The 17,205-nt window shown below is 37.1% G+C and overlaps 1 protein-coding gene across 2 annotated transcripts in view; it reads right to left on the bottom strand.

Annotated features, from left to right (window-relative positions):
* The window catches only part of TPK1 (thiamin pyrophosphokinase 1), a 357,348-nt gene that overhangs the window by 192,941 nt on the left and 147,202 nt on the right, over positions 1–17,205 (bottom strand). The window lies entirely within an intron of this gene.

The following is a 17,205-nucleotide window of genomic DNA, read 5'->3' as shown; positions in this document are numbered from 1 at the left end:
GGATGTTTCTAATTATATCACTGTTACCGTCTCTTCCCTACGATTTATATTTTTTCAGAATTCATTTTGGAAAACCTACCTTACTGTATCTACATAAGCCATCTTTTACTATTTTTTACATAAAACATTGACATGACCTGGTAGAATTTCTTCCCACGTTTTTTAAAACACCTAACTGTGGAGAAATAAAACTTCCCTGGACTTCTCAGTGCTCTTGCCAAACGCTCTTGCTTTCTGAGCTTCCGAAGTACATATGATATAAAGAAGAGAATAGTTGCTTTCATGTCTTCCAGAAATATTCTGCTCTTCATATACCATAAAAATTAGGTCTAGCTTTTTACCTAATTCTTCTGATTCAGAATCATAATATAACTTCTATATGTCTTCTCAAGATGGCCAAATTGTTACATAAGGAACCAGGTTCCTAGTTAAAGGGAGACTGAATATTACTGCTGGGCATTACACGTCAAAAGAGATAAAGCCCCAGAACCTAGAGACATCTCTAGGTCATAAAAGCTAAGACACACGGAGCTATGTGGCTCCTGGAGAGATTTTACTGATATAAATTGTCAAATCGGTTGGGGTTAAGATTCAGGCCCATAAAATTTCCACCAGAGACTCTTTCAAGAGGGGACAAAGCACAGCTGATACCTCCCACTTAATAAGTTAAGGGAAAATATCATATTTCCTTGTCTTTCACATATGGAGTATGCAGTATGGTAGCACAGGACCATTGACCTATCACTGCATGAGCCAAGGGATAAAAACTAGAGCACAGGAATTGATGCAATATCAAAATATAACTGGAAGTGGTGCAAAAGGCAAGGAAGGCCTTCATATCCAAGAGGAGGTTGATAGGATTCCATGAAAGTTAAATATTTAATACTTGTTTCATCTAACTTTTATTAGAGGTAATTAAGAACTCTGAGCTTCTCGTATACACATTCAGGATAAAATTAGTAAGGAAGAGTATTTAAAAACCCATTACTAACCTTGTTCTTTTGTACAATGTTTTTAAGTTCTTAACCCAATTGGAAATAGTACTTCTTAGGTCAACTCTAACTAGTCTATGTTGGACCAGCTCTTCTTTGAGCTGTACATCTTCTTAGGACTAAACGGTTAAGAGAAAATCTGACCACAGAGAGTTCTGTTCCATAGAAACTGCACAGTTTTGTCTTTTCATTAAACAATGATAGTTACTTATTAAAGTGTTCAATTGATTTCAGAAACATTCACTGAACATCAGCCATGTGCAAAAAACAACAGTTCTCAGAATAAGGCAAAACTGGGAAGTAAAATAGGTTTCTAAATCACCTTGCCTGGTTTCAACATCTTCCTACAAACTTTTCTCCTCAAAACGTCCCTACCATAGTATCTATGAATTTCAAATTTTCATTTTATACCTATTTTGGTAACTCCCTTATATCTTAATTAGGACTAAAAATAAGACTATTAGTTCACATCTCTTTTTTTCTTCCTGTTGCAAAAATTAATTCATTTTCAAAGTTTCTTTCAAATGCCTCCACCTACCACCATTCAACCATACACAAGTTAAAACGCATGTGGATCACAGAATATTCATGCTTCTTATAGTCTGAATGTTTATGTCCCTGCAAAATTCATATTCATATGTTGAAACCCTAACACCTAAATTAGGAGGTGATTAGGTCAAGAGGGTGGAGCCCTCATGAATAGATGAGTGCCCTTATAAGAGAAACCCCAGAAAGCTCTCCCCACTTCCATCACATGAGGACACAGCAAGAAGACAGCCATCTATAAAATAGGGAACAGACCTCACCATACAGTGAATCTGCTGGCACTCTGACCTAGAACTTCCCAGCCTCCAGAACCGGGAGAAGTAAGTGTTTGTTGTTTGTAAACCATCCAGTCTATGGTATTCTGTTACAGCAACTTAAAGGGATTGAGACGTTGCTGGAAAGGATAAAAGGAATCATTCCTCCAATACCTCCATTATCCTTTTAAAGGAACTGAAATCTAAGAAGTCAAGTGAGTTTTGTGTGTCAAGTGAGTTTGGCCAGTACTTCACCATGTAAAGCAGTCATTTTAACTTAGGACTCTGGTTCTGTGCAGTCCGAATCACGTGACTTCCTAGTAAGACCTACTCTATGTTCCTCCACAAATTTTAGCGCCTCAAATATCAAGAATCAATTTGGCAGTTTCCAAATACTACATTTTTTGACAATAAATAAAATGAAAAATGAAAGCTGATAAATGTAGTCAGCTGAACATCTATCCCCTAGGATATATCATCTTAAAGAGCATTAGATATTTTTCTTACTCTGCAATTAATGAAGGAAAGCAATCATGTAAATTCACTTGTATATTCATGTAAAATATTAACAGGAAAACAAAATTATATAAATAAAAGATAACCAACTTCAGTAAATTTTTAATATAATTTTCTCCAGTATAACATAGATGCTTTTAAAATGAATGAGGATGCTTATTTCTAAAAAGACTCATAGCAAAAATATACCTGGTATACATGCTGAGATAACTAAAATAATTATAACATTTCCTGATATAATACACTAGTTTTTGAATCTTCCTGAAATGTGCTTTTGGACGTTGCAATTAAAAGCCCATCTAACATTTTCTGAGGCACCTGTTGCCAAGGCACCTGGGCATTCTGAAGAGGTACTTATTGGGGATGACACTTCACAGATGTAGAGGAACTATATTATGATATAAAAGACAGTGTACACAGAAGATAATTTTCAAAACTATTTGGAGACTGACTGCACATAGCAACTGATGAAGAGTAAATGGATTTGTGTCACCAGTGATCTCATTTCTGTCTACTGTTGATGTACATCACACCAGTGGACCTCTTCTTGGTACCCTCAGTCTACCAGCACTGACTCGTTAGTATTAAAAGGTGTTACAAACTCTATAAAAATGGCATAGACTCTTTTGATATTTACATTTTAAATATTACTGCACTTGCTACACACTAATGACAACATAAGAGATCAAAAAGAGTTGAGATTAATTCATGAGCTAAAGATCCATCACATGTAATAACTGAGAGAAAGGGTGACACATATAGAAGATATACTTAACCATGGTGTGTTACAACACAATTACTGTCTTTCATAAGACATTTTCTGACCACAGAGCCTTCTTTGCTCCCGAAGAAGATACAACCACTCCCTTCCAACTTCCATAGCAGTGAATCTCTTACTTTCCACTTCATTTTAAGCAATCTCTGTAAATGTCTTTTAGCTTCTTCTAGACTAAGTTCTTGGAGCAGGAGCTCTCTGATTGATCTTGGTATTCCCCAAAGCACCAAGTACATAGATGGTGACAATAGTGTAATAAAGTGAAAAGGCAGAGGAAGAGAAGCAGGAGGGATGAGGTGATGAAAGGAGGAGAAGTGGGAGTAGGAGGGAAAAGGAGAAAAAGGAAGAGGGTCGGGGGAAGGAAGGTAGGACAGAAAGAGGAAGGAAGAAGAGTGAGGAGAGGGGAGGGAAAGAGTGGAGAGGAGCAAGTAGAAAAAAATGGCAAAAGGGGAAGAAAAAGGCCAGGAGAGGGAAGGAAGGGGAAGAGGGAAGTGGAAAAGAACAAGGAAGGAAACCTTCAATATGAACTTATTATTATGCCTTCTCCCTAATTCTTAGCTTGTCCAAATTATTTAACTTTTCTGAGCCTCATTTCGTCTTATGTAAAATGAGGATAATTTGGAGTGGTTGTGAGGATTAAGAGTTAATATATGTAAAGGACTTAGAAAATGCCTGGCACACAGTAAGCAGGATTTAAGCCATTCAGTTAAAATAAAAGTTATTACTAGAGAAGCTAAGTAACTTGCCCGAGGTTAGAAGGCTAATAAGAGCTAGAACCAAATTCCACACCCAGGCAGCACCGCCTTTATTCTCTAACAGCTGTGTCTACAGCCGCCCAGATACATGCATTTACGAAATGGAGTAAGAGTCTCTTATGGAGAAAGTTCTCTGCATAACTGCATTATTCCCCTCCTGATTTTATTAATCAGTGTTCATTTGGTCAACCTGTATATATTAGAAAAGTATCACTGAGGCAGAAGGAAAGAAGGATTTGTGCTCATTGCTGAATAAAGGATAGGATCTTGATTAAAGGAATATGTTAGGAAGAGAAATTTTGAGAACATTGTTGAGAAAGAATATGGCTCCAGATACAAGAAAAAAATAATGGTATCCAATGTAAAGAAACAGGAATTGATCATTCAAAGGTTTGAGCTAATATTCTCTGCAAAACTGCATAACTTAATTAATAGGCAGGAAAAAAACAAGGGTGATCTAAAATACAATAAGTAAAAATGGTACCACATTTTCACTGTGTTTATAGATACAATCAGATTATTTTACTAAGTCCCTAATACAATAAAGGTATCAAAGATATTTAAATACAGACGGTCCCTGACTTACAATGGTTCAATCTAAGATTTTTCGACTTTAAGTGGTGTGAAAGCAATAAGCATTTAGTAGAAATCACACCTCAAATTCTGAATTTTAATCTCTTCCCAAGCTAGTGATATGACATACTCTCTTGGAGAGGCTGGGCAGTCACAGGATCACAAGGGTAAACAACTGACACACAATAATTCTCTTTTTCATTTTCAGTACAGTACTCAATAAATTACGTGAGACACTCAACACTTTCTTATAAAACAGACTTTGTGTTAGATGATTTTGCCCAACTGTAGGCTAATGTAAGTGTTCTCTGAGTTGAAGGATTACCTCGCCTGGCATAGGAAAATTTTCTTGCTACACTTCCATTAGAATACGCAACTTAACTTCTCACAAAATCTTGGCCCTTATTTGAAATCTGCCCTACCTGTATATCCAACCAGAGCTGCATGGTAATCAAGCAGCAGTGTGAATACCAAGTTACTCCATACCAGAAGCTATCAATCCCTAGGTATGCTCTGCTTACGCTTCTAGGTTTATGATTTATTTTAATGAATAGAGAAGTGGTAAAGAGAGGCACAATTATGAAATCATATGAGGCTTCGTGAAAGCATATTTCATTCTAGGCAGGAAACAAACAAATGAATAATTCAGTTCTGTAACTGAGCACTCGAACTCAAAATAAACAATGCAAATTTTATGGATCAGTAAAAAGTTAAAATATATAGACAGCTACTACCGCCCATGCTATGGGAATTTACCTCTCACTGTAACAACTTGGAAAATCAGACAAAATATGTTAGACAATGGTATTCAGACAGTGGAAAGCAGGCAGCTCAGGACAGCTGCTGTTAAAAAACGGGAAACCAACAAGATGAGCCCCTGTTATTCCTCAGCCTTCTTTCTGAAGGCAATTTCTATCTCAGAGCACAGTGAGGGAAAACTCAGAGACCTGCGGCCTCCCTAACTGGAGGAGACCAAGATTAATTTTAAGGAAAGGTGAAGGGCTTGAAAATGCAGAAAATGGAACCACACAGAGAAAGAGAGCTCTAGAAAGCCTCACTCCCGGTGAGGAGGCTATGAAGACTGCAGAAATGATAACAAAGGAGTTAGAATTTGCATAAACTTAGTTGATAAAGCAGGGGCAGGGCTTGAGGGGACTGACTCCAGTTTTGCAAGACGTTCTACTGTGGGTAAAATGCTGTCGAACAGCATTGCATGCTACAGAGATATGGTTCACGAAAGGAAGAGTCCATCGCTGTGGCAAACTTCGTGGCGGTCTTATTTGAAGAAATGGCCACATCCACCCAAGTTTCAGCAGCCAGCACCACTGAGGCAAGTCCCCCCCACCAGCAAAAAGATTACGACTCACTGAAGTCTCAGATGATGGCTAGCATTTTTTAGCAAAAGAAATTTTTGTATTTAAGATATATACATTGTATTTTAAGACGTAAGGCTATTGCGCACCTAATAGACTACAGTATAGTGTAAACATAATTTTTATATGCACTGGGAAACCAAGAAATCCATGTGACTTGCTTTATTACAACATTTGCTTTCTTGCAGTGGTCTGGAACCAAACTCACAGTATCTCTGAGGTATGCCTGTATTTATAGAACACTCCAGCCAACAACAGCAGGTACGTACATTCTTTTTCAACTGCACATGGAATATTCTTCAAAATAGACCATATTCTAGGCCAGGGGTCAACAAATTTTTTTCTTAAGGACCCAGACAGTCAGTATTTTAGCTTCTGTGGACTATAATGTCTCTGTCTCAACTACTTAACTCTGTCATGACAGCAAGAAAGCAGCTGTAGAAAGTAGGAAAACAATGGGCACTGCTGTGTTCCAATAAAACTTTACTTCTAGGCAGCTGACCTGCAAGCTATAGTTTGCCAACTCCTGTTATGGGCCAAAAATAAGACTTAATAGATGTAATGGGACTGACATCATACAAGGTATGTTCCATGACACACAATATTCTTTCTTTCCTCACTTGCTCAGAATCATCAACTGTAAATCAGTACTTCCTGGAATGAAGTATGATCACTAAGAGAATAAGCTATTTGAGACTTTAATATCTCCATTTATATACACAATGAAACTGTTATTAATTAAAAATCAATCATATGTCATTAAAGTAGCTTGTGGATTTCATTTTTCTAAATATATTTTATCCTACTTATAATTCACACTAGCTTAATTGCCCCACTAAATTATATAATTATGTATTATATTTAACATTTATTTATATATACATAATGCAAATATAACCAATTTAATTTTACAATATTTTATAGTTCAGGTGCACCTCAAATTTTGAAAAATATACACTTTAGAAAATAATTTTCTCATTGACAAATGTATCATTTCCACTGTGAATCAAGACCCAAAGTGTTACAGTGAACATTATTCTTTAAAGTAATAATTTAACAGCAATTTTATAAATCACACATTTAATCAAAAAGCTTAATATTTAGTATAACACTTGGTAAGACGCTACTACAATTGTACCAAGCATATATCAGATGCTACTTCAGAAATCATTTTACTGCCTCCCCAATGCTGGCAGTTTAATGTTATACATGCAGGTGGTGAAGTGTGTTGTCGGTGGCCTTCATGACACATGGGAATGGATTTTCTCTACACAGAAGGATAAACTGGCTCTTCCCTTGTGGCTTTGCTAGATTTTCAAAGCTCAGATAACACTACATAACCAAACAGTAGTTTCGGGAGTGAGACTATTTCCATTGCAGAGAACCAGTTTACATGTTTAATTAATGACCTGTCTAGCTGGCACCAAAGAAGGACGAGATATAAAGAAGAAAAAAAATAATAAATTCAAGAGCAAAATCTAAGGTAAAAAGATTTCAGAAGAGAAGTAGTTTTAAAATTTAATATCAACTCTATGCCCAAAACGTACTGCTTCCTTTGCTCCACAGAGTTGAAGAAAGATGAAAACACTAAGAAATGAGAACCACAGAAGTAAAATTTATACAATATTTACACTAAAAACATGGAGACCAGAGTCTGCACATACTGAATCACATAATACACAAAGACAATAAACAAGTCATTAAAAAAATTTTTATATATTGCATATGACCCAGCAAGTTTTCTCTGAGGTGAATGATGTGTCAAGACCTAAATAAGAGTTTTTGTGAAAAGACAGTTTTTCTACTAAATCATATTTATACAGTGGGTTTCCAGAAAACAAAATTTATAATATAAACTACACTCAAGCACATAGCATCTTGTCATTTTATTCACTTTCATCATTCCTGCAAGATGCTATTCTTAAGAGACTCATTATCAAGTTTTAGGATGGAAACGAGGTTTTTGGATAAGAGATAGAGAGACTGGGTCACGATTTATACAGTGCTAACTGCTGCCCAACTACGCACATGGCGAGTACAGTGATTTAGTGTGAAACTCTTCTAACAAGGCACCACATTTGAGGAACATCTATTCCTGAGACTGACTAGTCATTAAGGCATCTATAAAATGGTTCCATCCATCTTTCGAAACATCTCTCAACATTTTCCATAAACAGGAAACAATTTTAATTTTGAAAGACTAAAATCAATATTTAAGTCTCAGAAATTTGATTTCATCTTAATACCAATGGTTAAGACAAAATAAGAAGTAGAGTTTTAGACAGTTGGAGTTTGAGATTACAGAATATTTCAGTGCCCAAGTTCAGCTGAAAGTTGTAAATGCAGAGAGAGCGCTGAGGAGAGGTCAGAGGTAAAATTATATACTCGTGAATCTTCCATACATGGGATACTTAATTTATCAAAGATTTATTAAATATATACAATGTGTGCCATGCTGCAGATACCAAAGTTACAGATCCAAACAGTTCAAACTCTAAGCATGGATATTATAGAAGAGAACCACTGACACTCCGTCAAGCACAGAACGCAATAGAAGAACACAGACTTGCCAGACTAGGGGGAGCTGGCCAGTCAGAGAAAGGGAAGCAAAGGCTTGATAACAGGTGATCCTGCGTGAAAAGTTATAAATGAGTGAGATCAGGACAAGAGGATGAGAGATAAACATAATGCCCGCATTCAGGCAATGAAAAGAAAAGAAGTCGGAAGAGGTGAAAGAAAAGTTAGGAAATGAAGGAAAAGCATGTGTCTATAGTCCACGAAGTCACTTCCTCATTTCTTAGATGACAGCTGATCTGTCTTTCAGTCACCTCTATTCACATGTGGCTGGCGATTTTACCATCTTTAAAACACGGGAGAATGACTTAGTGGCTCTTTTAGCTTCAGAACAGGGCTTTGCACACTAAATGCAATAAAAGTTGTACAATTAAATATTTCCTCGGGCTCTTAGTATTAGGTCACTTTCCCCTCCTGCCCTTTTCTGTAATTACTTATTTTCCAAAAGTGGTGAGGAGAGGAGAGGAATGAGAGGGGTTATTTGAATAGAAAGTAAGCTATGGGATTATTTTCCTAGAAGGCAGTAGTGGTAGGGCTGCAGGGTAGTGCCAGAAAATGCTATGTACATTGAGGGGAATCATGCTAAGCTTGATATAATGCAGAGTGGAAGGCGTCATCTTGTCTTATTTACAAACATGAAAGAGCCCCAAAGCATATATACGGGTTAATGCCAATTCTTCACCTTAATATAAAAGGCTAGCTCACTGAGAGTGACTTACTTTGTGGAATTTATTTGCTTTATGCTTCTCTCTGTGATTCAGTGGAGACATAATACACAGAATTCAATAAATACAGCTAGTGATAAATGCCATTAGGGTCACTAATAGGTTGTCTGCTCCTCCCAAATTTTCCAAAGTCAAGCATAATAAGCTGCCTAGCTAACCATTCTGCTAGTACAGTGTTTTTAATTCTTATTCTTCCTTTTTCCCCACAGCTTCCCTCATAGCAGGAATTAAACCTTATTTAAGAAAATGACAAAAGAATTTAAGGCATATGCTGACCTGCTAAAGTAAATACTGCATTTCCTATCCTTGCAAATTTCTGTTTTTACCTTGCTGCTTCTATCCATTATCCATGAATGTGTGAACCATTACCCTAAAAGACAGGGACCAGAGCTCAGGAAGTTCTCTACAGCACTTAGTAATGATTTCTGTCTTATAGGAATCAGAAAGAACTGATAATCTGATGATAATGGCTTAGGTATAGGTCACCTTGAAATCGTAAAATCATTAGAAGATGAGTATCATTAACAAATGTAAAAAGCATATCATGGAAAACATTTAGAAGAAATATAAAAGACAAAGGGTGACCAACCGTGTTCAAATAAAGTTGACACCAACCGTTGATTCAAACAGAAATAAAATCAAATAGGAAAAATCAAATAAAAGATATGATACGAAGAGAAGGAATTTAAATGTGTTACTGTGTGTGTATATATAATTTATCATCATTATATAGGTATGTATGTGTATATATAGCTTTTACATTTTCAATCTTCAAAGCTTCCATATTGCTATATTGCTAAATCTAATGATCAATTCTCCCATGTTACTTTATCCATCAGAAGCACATAGCAGAACTGATTACTCTCTATTCCTTGATCCCCCTTCTTCATTTGATTTAAGAACTATGGTTCCCTGGTTTTCCCTGTAAGTCACTGGTTACTCCTGCTCTGTCTGCATGATAGTTCTTACACTTCACTTGGATTTAACACTGGAGTGCCCACAGCTCAGTCCCTGGACCTCTTTCCTCTTCTGTCTGCACTTACTACTAGGTTATCTTACCAAGTCATTTAAATGCCTTCTGTATACTGATGGCTCTGAAGCTTATATGTTCCCTCAACTCCTGACTTAGGTATTGAACATTCTACTCAACATTAGATATATAACGAACACCTCAAACTCCACACATGTATCACTGAATCTCTGCTCCTTTCCCCACCAACGCTGTCCCCTTACAGTCTTCCAAATCTCATTAAACGAAAAATCAATCTTCTCTAGTTGTTCAGGCCAAAATCCTTACAGTCATCCCTGATTCTTCTTTTTTCCTCTTCATAACTGGCTTGTCAGCAAGTTCTATAGACTCTTCTTGCAGAATGTATTCTGAATCTTGCTCTTTCTTACCATCTTCCAAGCTAGAATGCTGATAAGACAGCTTAGACCAATCCTCTGCTCAATACTGCCCAACAGCTTCCCATCTCACTGAGAGTAAGTCATTAGTATTACCTACAAAGGCCCTACAAGATCTACCCTCCGTTAATTTTCTAACCACTCTCCCCCTAATAAGCTTCCCCCTCATACCTGTGGCAGATGGTTTGCAAAATGATCCGTAATTATTTTCCCCTCTCCATCTATACTCCTTTTTAAGGTGACTTTCCAGATCCTCCCATCAAGAGGTGCTAACACAAGCCTATTTCTCCCCCACTTGAATTTGTATTAACCTGGTGACTTACTGTGATTGACAAAATACAGTGGAAATGATGATGGCTTGGCAGTTATGAACCAAGGCCTCCAATGGAGCTGCAGCCTTCCCTTTGCTCTCCCGGAACCCTCCCCTGTCGCCATGAGAAGAATTGTGGGCAAGCCTGAGGCTGAAGGATGGAGGGTAAGAGAGAAGAGTCAGGTGACACAGGTTATAGGCAGCCAACCTTCAAACATGTGAGCAAGTCCTGTCTCCAAGCTAACGTCATGAGCAGAAGTGCCTACCCAACCCGCATGACTGACGCGAGTGAGCCCAGATCTGCCTAGCTGTCCCTAGGACTGGAAACAACAATAAATCATTGTTGTTTAAAGCCACTAAATTTTGTGGTGGTTTGTTATTAAATGAAACCATTCCCAGGCGTCAGACTGTCCACACAGGCATTCCTCTGCCTACACTGCTCTTCCTGTGGATTCCAAGCGGCACCCCCTCTTCCCTTCCTACAGGTCTTAACTCAGAAGTCACATTCTCAGTGAGGCTTCTTCCCTTTAATTTCTACCACCCTACCACAAAATATGCTACTGCTTCTCCTGCTTTTCTGTTCTCCGTATCACTAGTAATATACTTTATATTTTCATTATTTATCTGACTTCTTGTCTAACTCCATGAAACTTCAAGGAAATCAGGCTTTCTGTTCCCTGCTGCATCCCCAATTCCTACAATAATGTCTTCCATATGGAATGACTGTATAATACAAAACATGCTAAAATAACAATTGAGCATAATTTCCTGCATCACACAGCAATAAATTAACAAAGCCAGCAAGAGTGGAGAGAAATGTATATGATCTTACATTGTTGATAAAAGCACAGATAAGCACAGATATTCTGGAAAGCAAACTATCAACTTGAATTTAAATTTTTTAATTCATAAGTTTTGACCTCATATCTAAATTCTCAGGAACCTATTTTAAGAGCCAGGAACTTGTACAAAGTTTTACTTACAAAACTTATCTAAGTTTTACTCATCAGAGTTATAAAAAATTATGAACAATATACATTCCTGATATACGGAGAATGGTTGATAAATAAGAACATAACAAAATTTATATTTAATGATATAATGTATTCACAATACAATGTTGATAAAACAGGTATGATATAAAATAATATATGCATAAAAATTCCTATGTTATTACATATGCACACATATATACACTCAACAAGAGAAACAAGCTTAGAAAAATATGAAATTGAAAAAAGTGTGTAAAAATATAAACAGTAAGAATCTAGGTGATTTCAGGTAATTTTTATTTTTCACTTTGTATCGTCCTGTATTCTCCAAGTTCACTGTAATGAACTTGAATTACTTCTGTAAGTGGGAGGGTGGGTTGGGGTAGGGGAGAATGTGCCTTTTAAAAAACAAAGGAATATATAAAGGTAAAAACAAAAAACCAAAGACAAATACTAAATAATTCAGATTTGATTCATTTAAACTAACTTATTTTTGTATTGTTATTATTTGTAATTATGATTACTTTAAAAAGCACTTGAATACAGTTTTGTTTAAAATTGAACAACTAAGGACAGTTTGGTTCAGACTTCTGCTGTATGATTTGGCTAAAATCTCTGGTTTTGGTAACTTCTGCCACCTGTATCCTAACATGATTCCATCCTACTAAAAGCATGAGAATGCATCAGTGCAGTGCAAAACCATCACTGCTTCCTCCCAGTGTATCACAAGTATACTTCAGAGAACAACTGCCACACAGAGGAAAGTCACTATAAACACCCTATTACTGGTAATAGGGCTCATAAGGCTACACCATTATGCGAAAATGTTCTTTCCACTGACTGATGTAATGCTAAGATGACAGAAACCATAGTTGTTTTTCTTGTTCCTAACACATGGAACTGCTCTCCAGTTACTAATAACCTACTAATTTACAGCCTAGCAGGAAAAAAAATAAATACACACTAGATGCCGCTAGTGATAAATAAATAAGTGAATTTTGCATGAAGGAAAAAACATGATGATAGTTGTACAAAGAAGACTGCATTCTAAGCTTCTCGGTCGGCTTCAGCTGCCTTTTTAAATACTATGCTTTAAGTCAGAAAACATTTTTTTCCTGTATATAAATTTGTCAATATTTTTTAATAAAGGAACACATCTGAAAAAATGTCATCTATAAAAGACAAACCAAGGAAATATTGTAAAAAAAAAAAACACAAAAACACTATATTATTTTATTTTTAAAGCAAAACTGTGCTCTCAAATAATGAAACCTTTTTACATATTACAAATCAAAAAAAAATTGTATTCTCTTAAACTCAGTTGTCACAAAGATCCAGATCAGGTAAAGCAACACCTATGCTGTGCAATGTAGTTTGTCTTAGTAATATTTCATTAAGAGAAACTTGTTTTTAAACACAAAACGTTATCTTTAAAAAAAATTACCCCCCCAAGAAAAATCATTAATCCTAAGAGTGGGATTTAAACGAGTTTACTCAGAAAAAAATATATGATAACATGAAGTCAGGGAAAATACACAGAATCCTCTGATTAACAAGTTTTTTATAAAACTAAGGAAGTGTACACGGTACACTTTTTTTTAAAACTTGGGAGGAACATTATTAATAAATTTCTCTGAATGCATGAAAGATATTTCCATATGCATGACAGGTAACCATTTAATTCACTGTCATTAAGACCAGGAAGAATAAAAAAAAAAAAATCTCATAACTAGGGGTATTTTACATGACACTAAATATTAAGGTTGGGAGGTGCACTGGAATGAAAAGTATGAAGGAGACTGATAAAGACCACTAGACTGTCCTAGGGCACGATGGCAGCCAAAGAAAGATGTTGTGGATGGGTATCCGTAGGAAACGTTCGGTTTTGTTTATCTGTATTTGCATTTGGCTCCTCCTACCCGTTTACAGAAACTGACAAGTTGTGAGTCTTGATGCCAGGCACAGCCCACTCCAGAAACAGACAGGACCCCCACCACCTTGAGAAACAAGGGCATGGGCAGATATTCTCTTAACCACGTCCACCTGGTCAGTCAATCACGTGCTCTTATGCAAGGAACGAGAGGCTGTTGAGAATTCATCTGCAGCACCCAGTGCCGGGCCCACAGAGGTTGACTGCAAGCCTCTTCTTGTTCTTAGAACACAAACATAGCTGTAGGTCTGGTTTCCAGCTTGCTGCCTACTTCCCAAGCCCAACCCCCTTAGGCTTCTCACTTATTCTGTCAATTATAACATGTTTGCAGAGTTTTGTTGTTGTTGTGTAAATTGGTCAGAGTTTTTTTCTGTTCTTTACAACCAAGAACCCAGGGACACAAAAAGTTTAAATAAAAAGAAACGAAACTGAGTTATTTGTAGTGAGGTGGATGGACCTAGAGTCTGTCATACAGAGTGAAGTAAGTCAGAAAGAGAAAAACAAATAGCGTATGCTAACACATATAATATGGAATCTAAAAAAAAAAAAAAAAAATGGTCATGAAAAACCTAGGGGCAGCACGGGAATAAAGATGCAGACCTACTAGAGAAAGGACTTGAGGACACGGGGAGGGGGAAAGGTAAGCTGGGACAAACTGAGAGAGTGGTAGTGTATATATGGACATATATACACTACCAAACATAAGATAGCTAGTGGGAAGCAGTCGCATAGCACAGGAAGATCAGCTCGGTGCTTTGTGACCAGCTAGAAGGGTGGGATAGGGAGGGTGGGAGGGAGAGGCAAGAGGGAAGAGATATGGGGATATATGTATATGAATAACTGATTCACTTTGTTATAAAGCAGAAACTAACACACCATTGTAAAGCCATTATACTCCAATAAAAATGTTAAAACAAACAAACAAACAAACAAAAACTCCTAACAACATTAACAGAAGAGCTGTGTCATTCTCTAATTCTCCTCTTGAAAAAAAAATTTAAGAATGACTTTACTGGGTCAGAAATATGCTTTCATACTCAATCTATGATAGAAAAATACATCAAATTTTTATGGAAGATCATGCCTAATCATGGGTTTTTTTAAATCTATGCCTTCCTTTTTTTTTTCTTTTCAATTTTATATATGTATGTATTTATTTATTTAGGCTGCGTTGGGTCTTCATTGCTGCACGCCGCCTTTCTCTAGTTGTGGTGAGCAGGACTACTCTTCGTTGCTGTGCACGGGTGTCTCATTGCGGTGGCTTCTCTTGTTGCAGAGCACAGGCTCTAGGCACGCGGGCTTCAGTAGTTGCGGTACGCAGGCTCAGTAGTTGTGGCTTGCAGGCTCTAGACTGCAGGCTCAGTAGTTGTGGCGCACGGGCTTAGTTGCTCCGTGACATGTGGGATCTTCCCGGACCAGGGCTTGAACCTGTGTCCCCTTCATTGGCAGGTGGATTCTTAACCACTGTGCCACCAGGGAAGTCCCCTAATCATGCTTTAATAACTATTAAGCACAGAGTGAACTAGTTACTGGGGATGAGAAAGAGAAAAAGCCAGACAATAAGCCTTCACTGGGGTTAAAGGCTGGTGGGACACGCAAACAGGTGATTTCAGCGTGTTGTGATAAATGCTATGATAAGTTAAGGGAAGCACTGGATAAAAGACCACCCAGGAAGGATGAACAGAGTAAAAGAGACTTGGAATAACTGAACCTAACCTGGTAAAGTAAGAAATCTAGTCAACAAATATCCTTAGTTCATTCAGGATTTATCATTTACTGACTTATCTGTAGGAAAAGTATTATTATTTTCAGAGAAAACCATCTAAAAGGAGCAATCCTGCTCAATTAAAAATATTTATTTCTCATCTATTATTTGTCAAACCTCATCCTGGGTACTAGTGTTATTTCCAAAGATGAATAAAACGAGAACAAGGAATTCTGTACAATCAAGTAGAAACACTCATCGAAAATTTCAACATAATGTGGAGTGACAGTAAAGGGCTGCTTAAAGAATCTGTGCTTGACTTAGATATGGAAACTTCTAGTTACCAGGAAACAAGACATGAGCCAAGTTTTGAAAGATAAGGATTGTAACACTTAGAAGGAAGCAAAAGAAAGATATTTGTAAATGAATTTTTAAAAGAAGGTTTTTTTTTATAGTTTTCATAAATGAATCAGATATAGTGTTCTGTTAAAAAGTATCTTCATTTGATGTTAAAACTAATTCCTTGGGCTTCCCTGGTGGCACAGTGGTTGAGAGTCCGCTTGCCAATGCAGGGGACACGGGTTCGTGCCCCGGTCCGGGAAGATCCCACGTGCCGCGGAGCAGCTGGGCCCGTGAGCCACAACTACTGAGCCTGCGCGTCTGGAGCCTGTGCTCCACAACGGGAGAGGCCACGACAGTGAGAGGTCCGCGCGCCGCGATGAAGAGTGGTCCCCACTCGCCGCAACTGGAGAAAGCCCTCGCACAGAAACGAAGACCCAACACAGCCAAAAATAAATAAATAAATAAATAAATTTATAAAAAACAAAAACAAAAAAACTAATTCCTTGACATTTAAAAAAATCCTTGTTGAATATAGTTGACTTACAATGTTATGTTAGTTTCAGGTACACAGCAAAGTGATTCAGCTATATATATATATATATTTAAATTATTTTCCATTATAGGTTATCAAAACATATAGAGTATGGTTCCCTATGCTATACAGTAGGTCCTTGCTGGTTATCTATCTTGTATATACTAGTGTGTATATTTTAATCCCAAACTCCTAATTTATCCCTCCCCCTCCTTTCCCCTGTGGTAACCATGTTTGTTTTCTATGTCTGAGTCTGTTTCTGTTTTGTAAATAAGTTCATTTGTATCATTTTTTAGATTCCACATATAAGCAATATCATATGATATTTGTCTTTGTCTGACTTAGTTCACTTACTATGATGGTCTCTAGGTCCATCCATGTTGCTGCAAATGGCATTATTTCATTCTTTTTTATGGCCCTGTAATATTACATTGTATATGCAGACCACATCTTCCTTTAACCATTCATCTGTCAATGGACACTTAAGTTGCTTCCATGTCTTAGGCTATTATAAATAGTGCTGCCATGAACACTGGGGTGCATGTTGACATTTCAATGGGCATTCCAATGGTATTTTAAACAATATGCTGAGGAGGAGACCAATATGGCACAAATATTTTAAATAATCACTGACAAAGAGTGCTAATGCTTAAACAACCTCCTCCTTCATGGCTCCTCTAGCCCTAAGTTGTACACCCCAGCTGTCAAGCACCCCTACAAGGTATTCAGCAGAAATGGATGAACCCTGATATCCAAGGTCAAAAATAAAGAGCTCACTGGTCTAAACCCCGTGGTGAGAGACAACACCTTCTTTCCCATAGTCCAGGCAGAAGCACTATTAATCTCACTTGACAAAAAGTAATAACTGCAATTCTAGATCACAGAGTTTAGAGAGTAAGTCAACGTT

The sequence above is a fragment of the Balaenoptera musculus genome, chromosome 9 (genome assembly GCF_009873245.2).
Source record: "Balaenoptera musculus isolate JJ_BM4_2016_0621 chromosome 9, mBalMus1.pri.v3, whole genome shotgun sequence".
In the NCBI taxonomy this organism is placed as follows: domain Eukaryota; kingdom Metazoa; phylum Chordata; class Mammalia; order Artiodactyla; family Balaenopteridae; genus Balaenoptera; species Balaenoptera musculus.
This window is presented reverse-complemented; position numbering and strand designations above follow the sequence as displayed.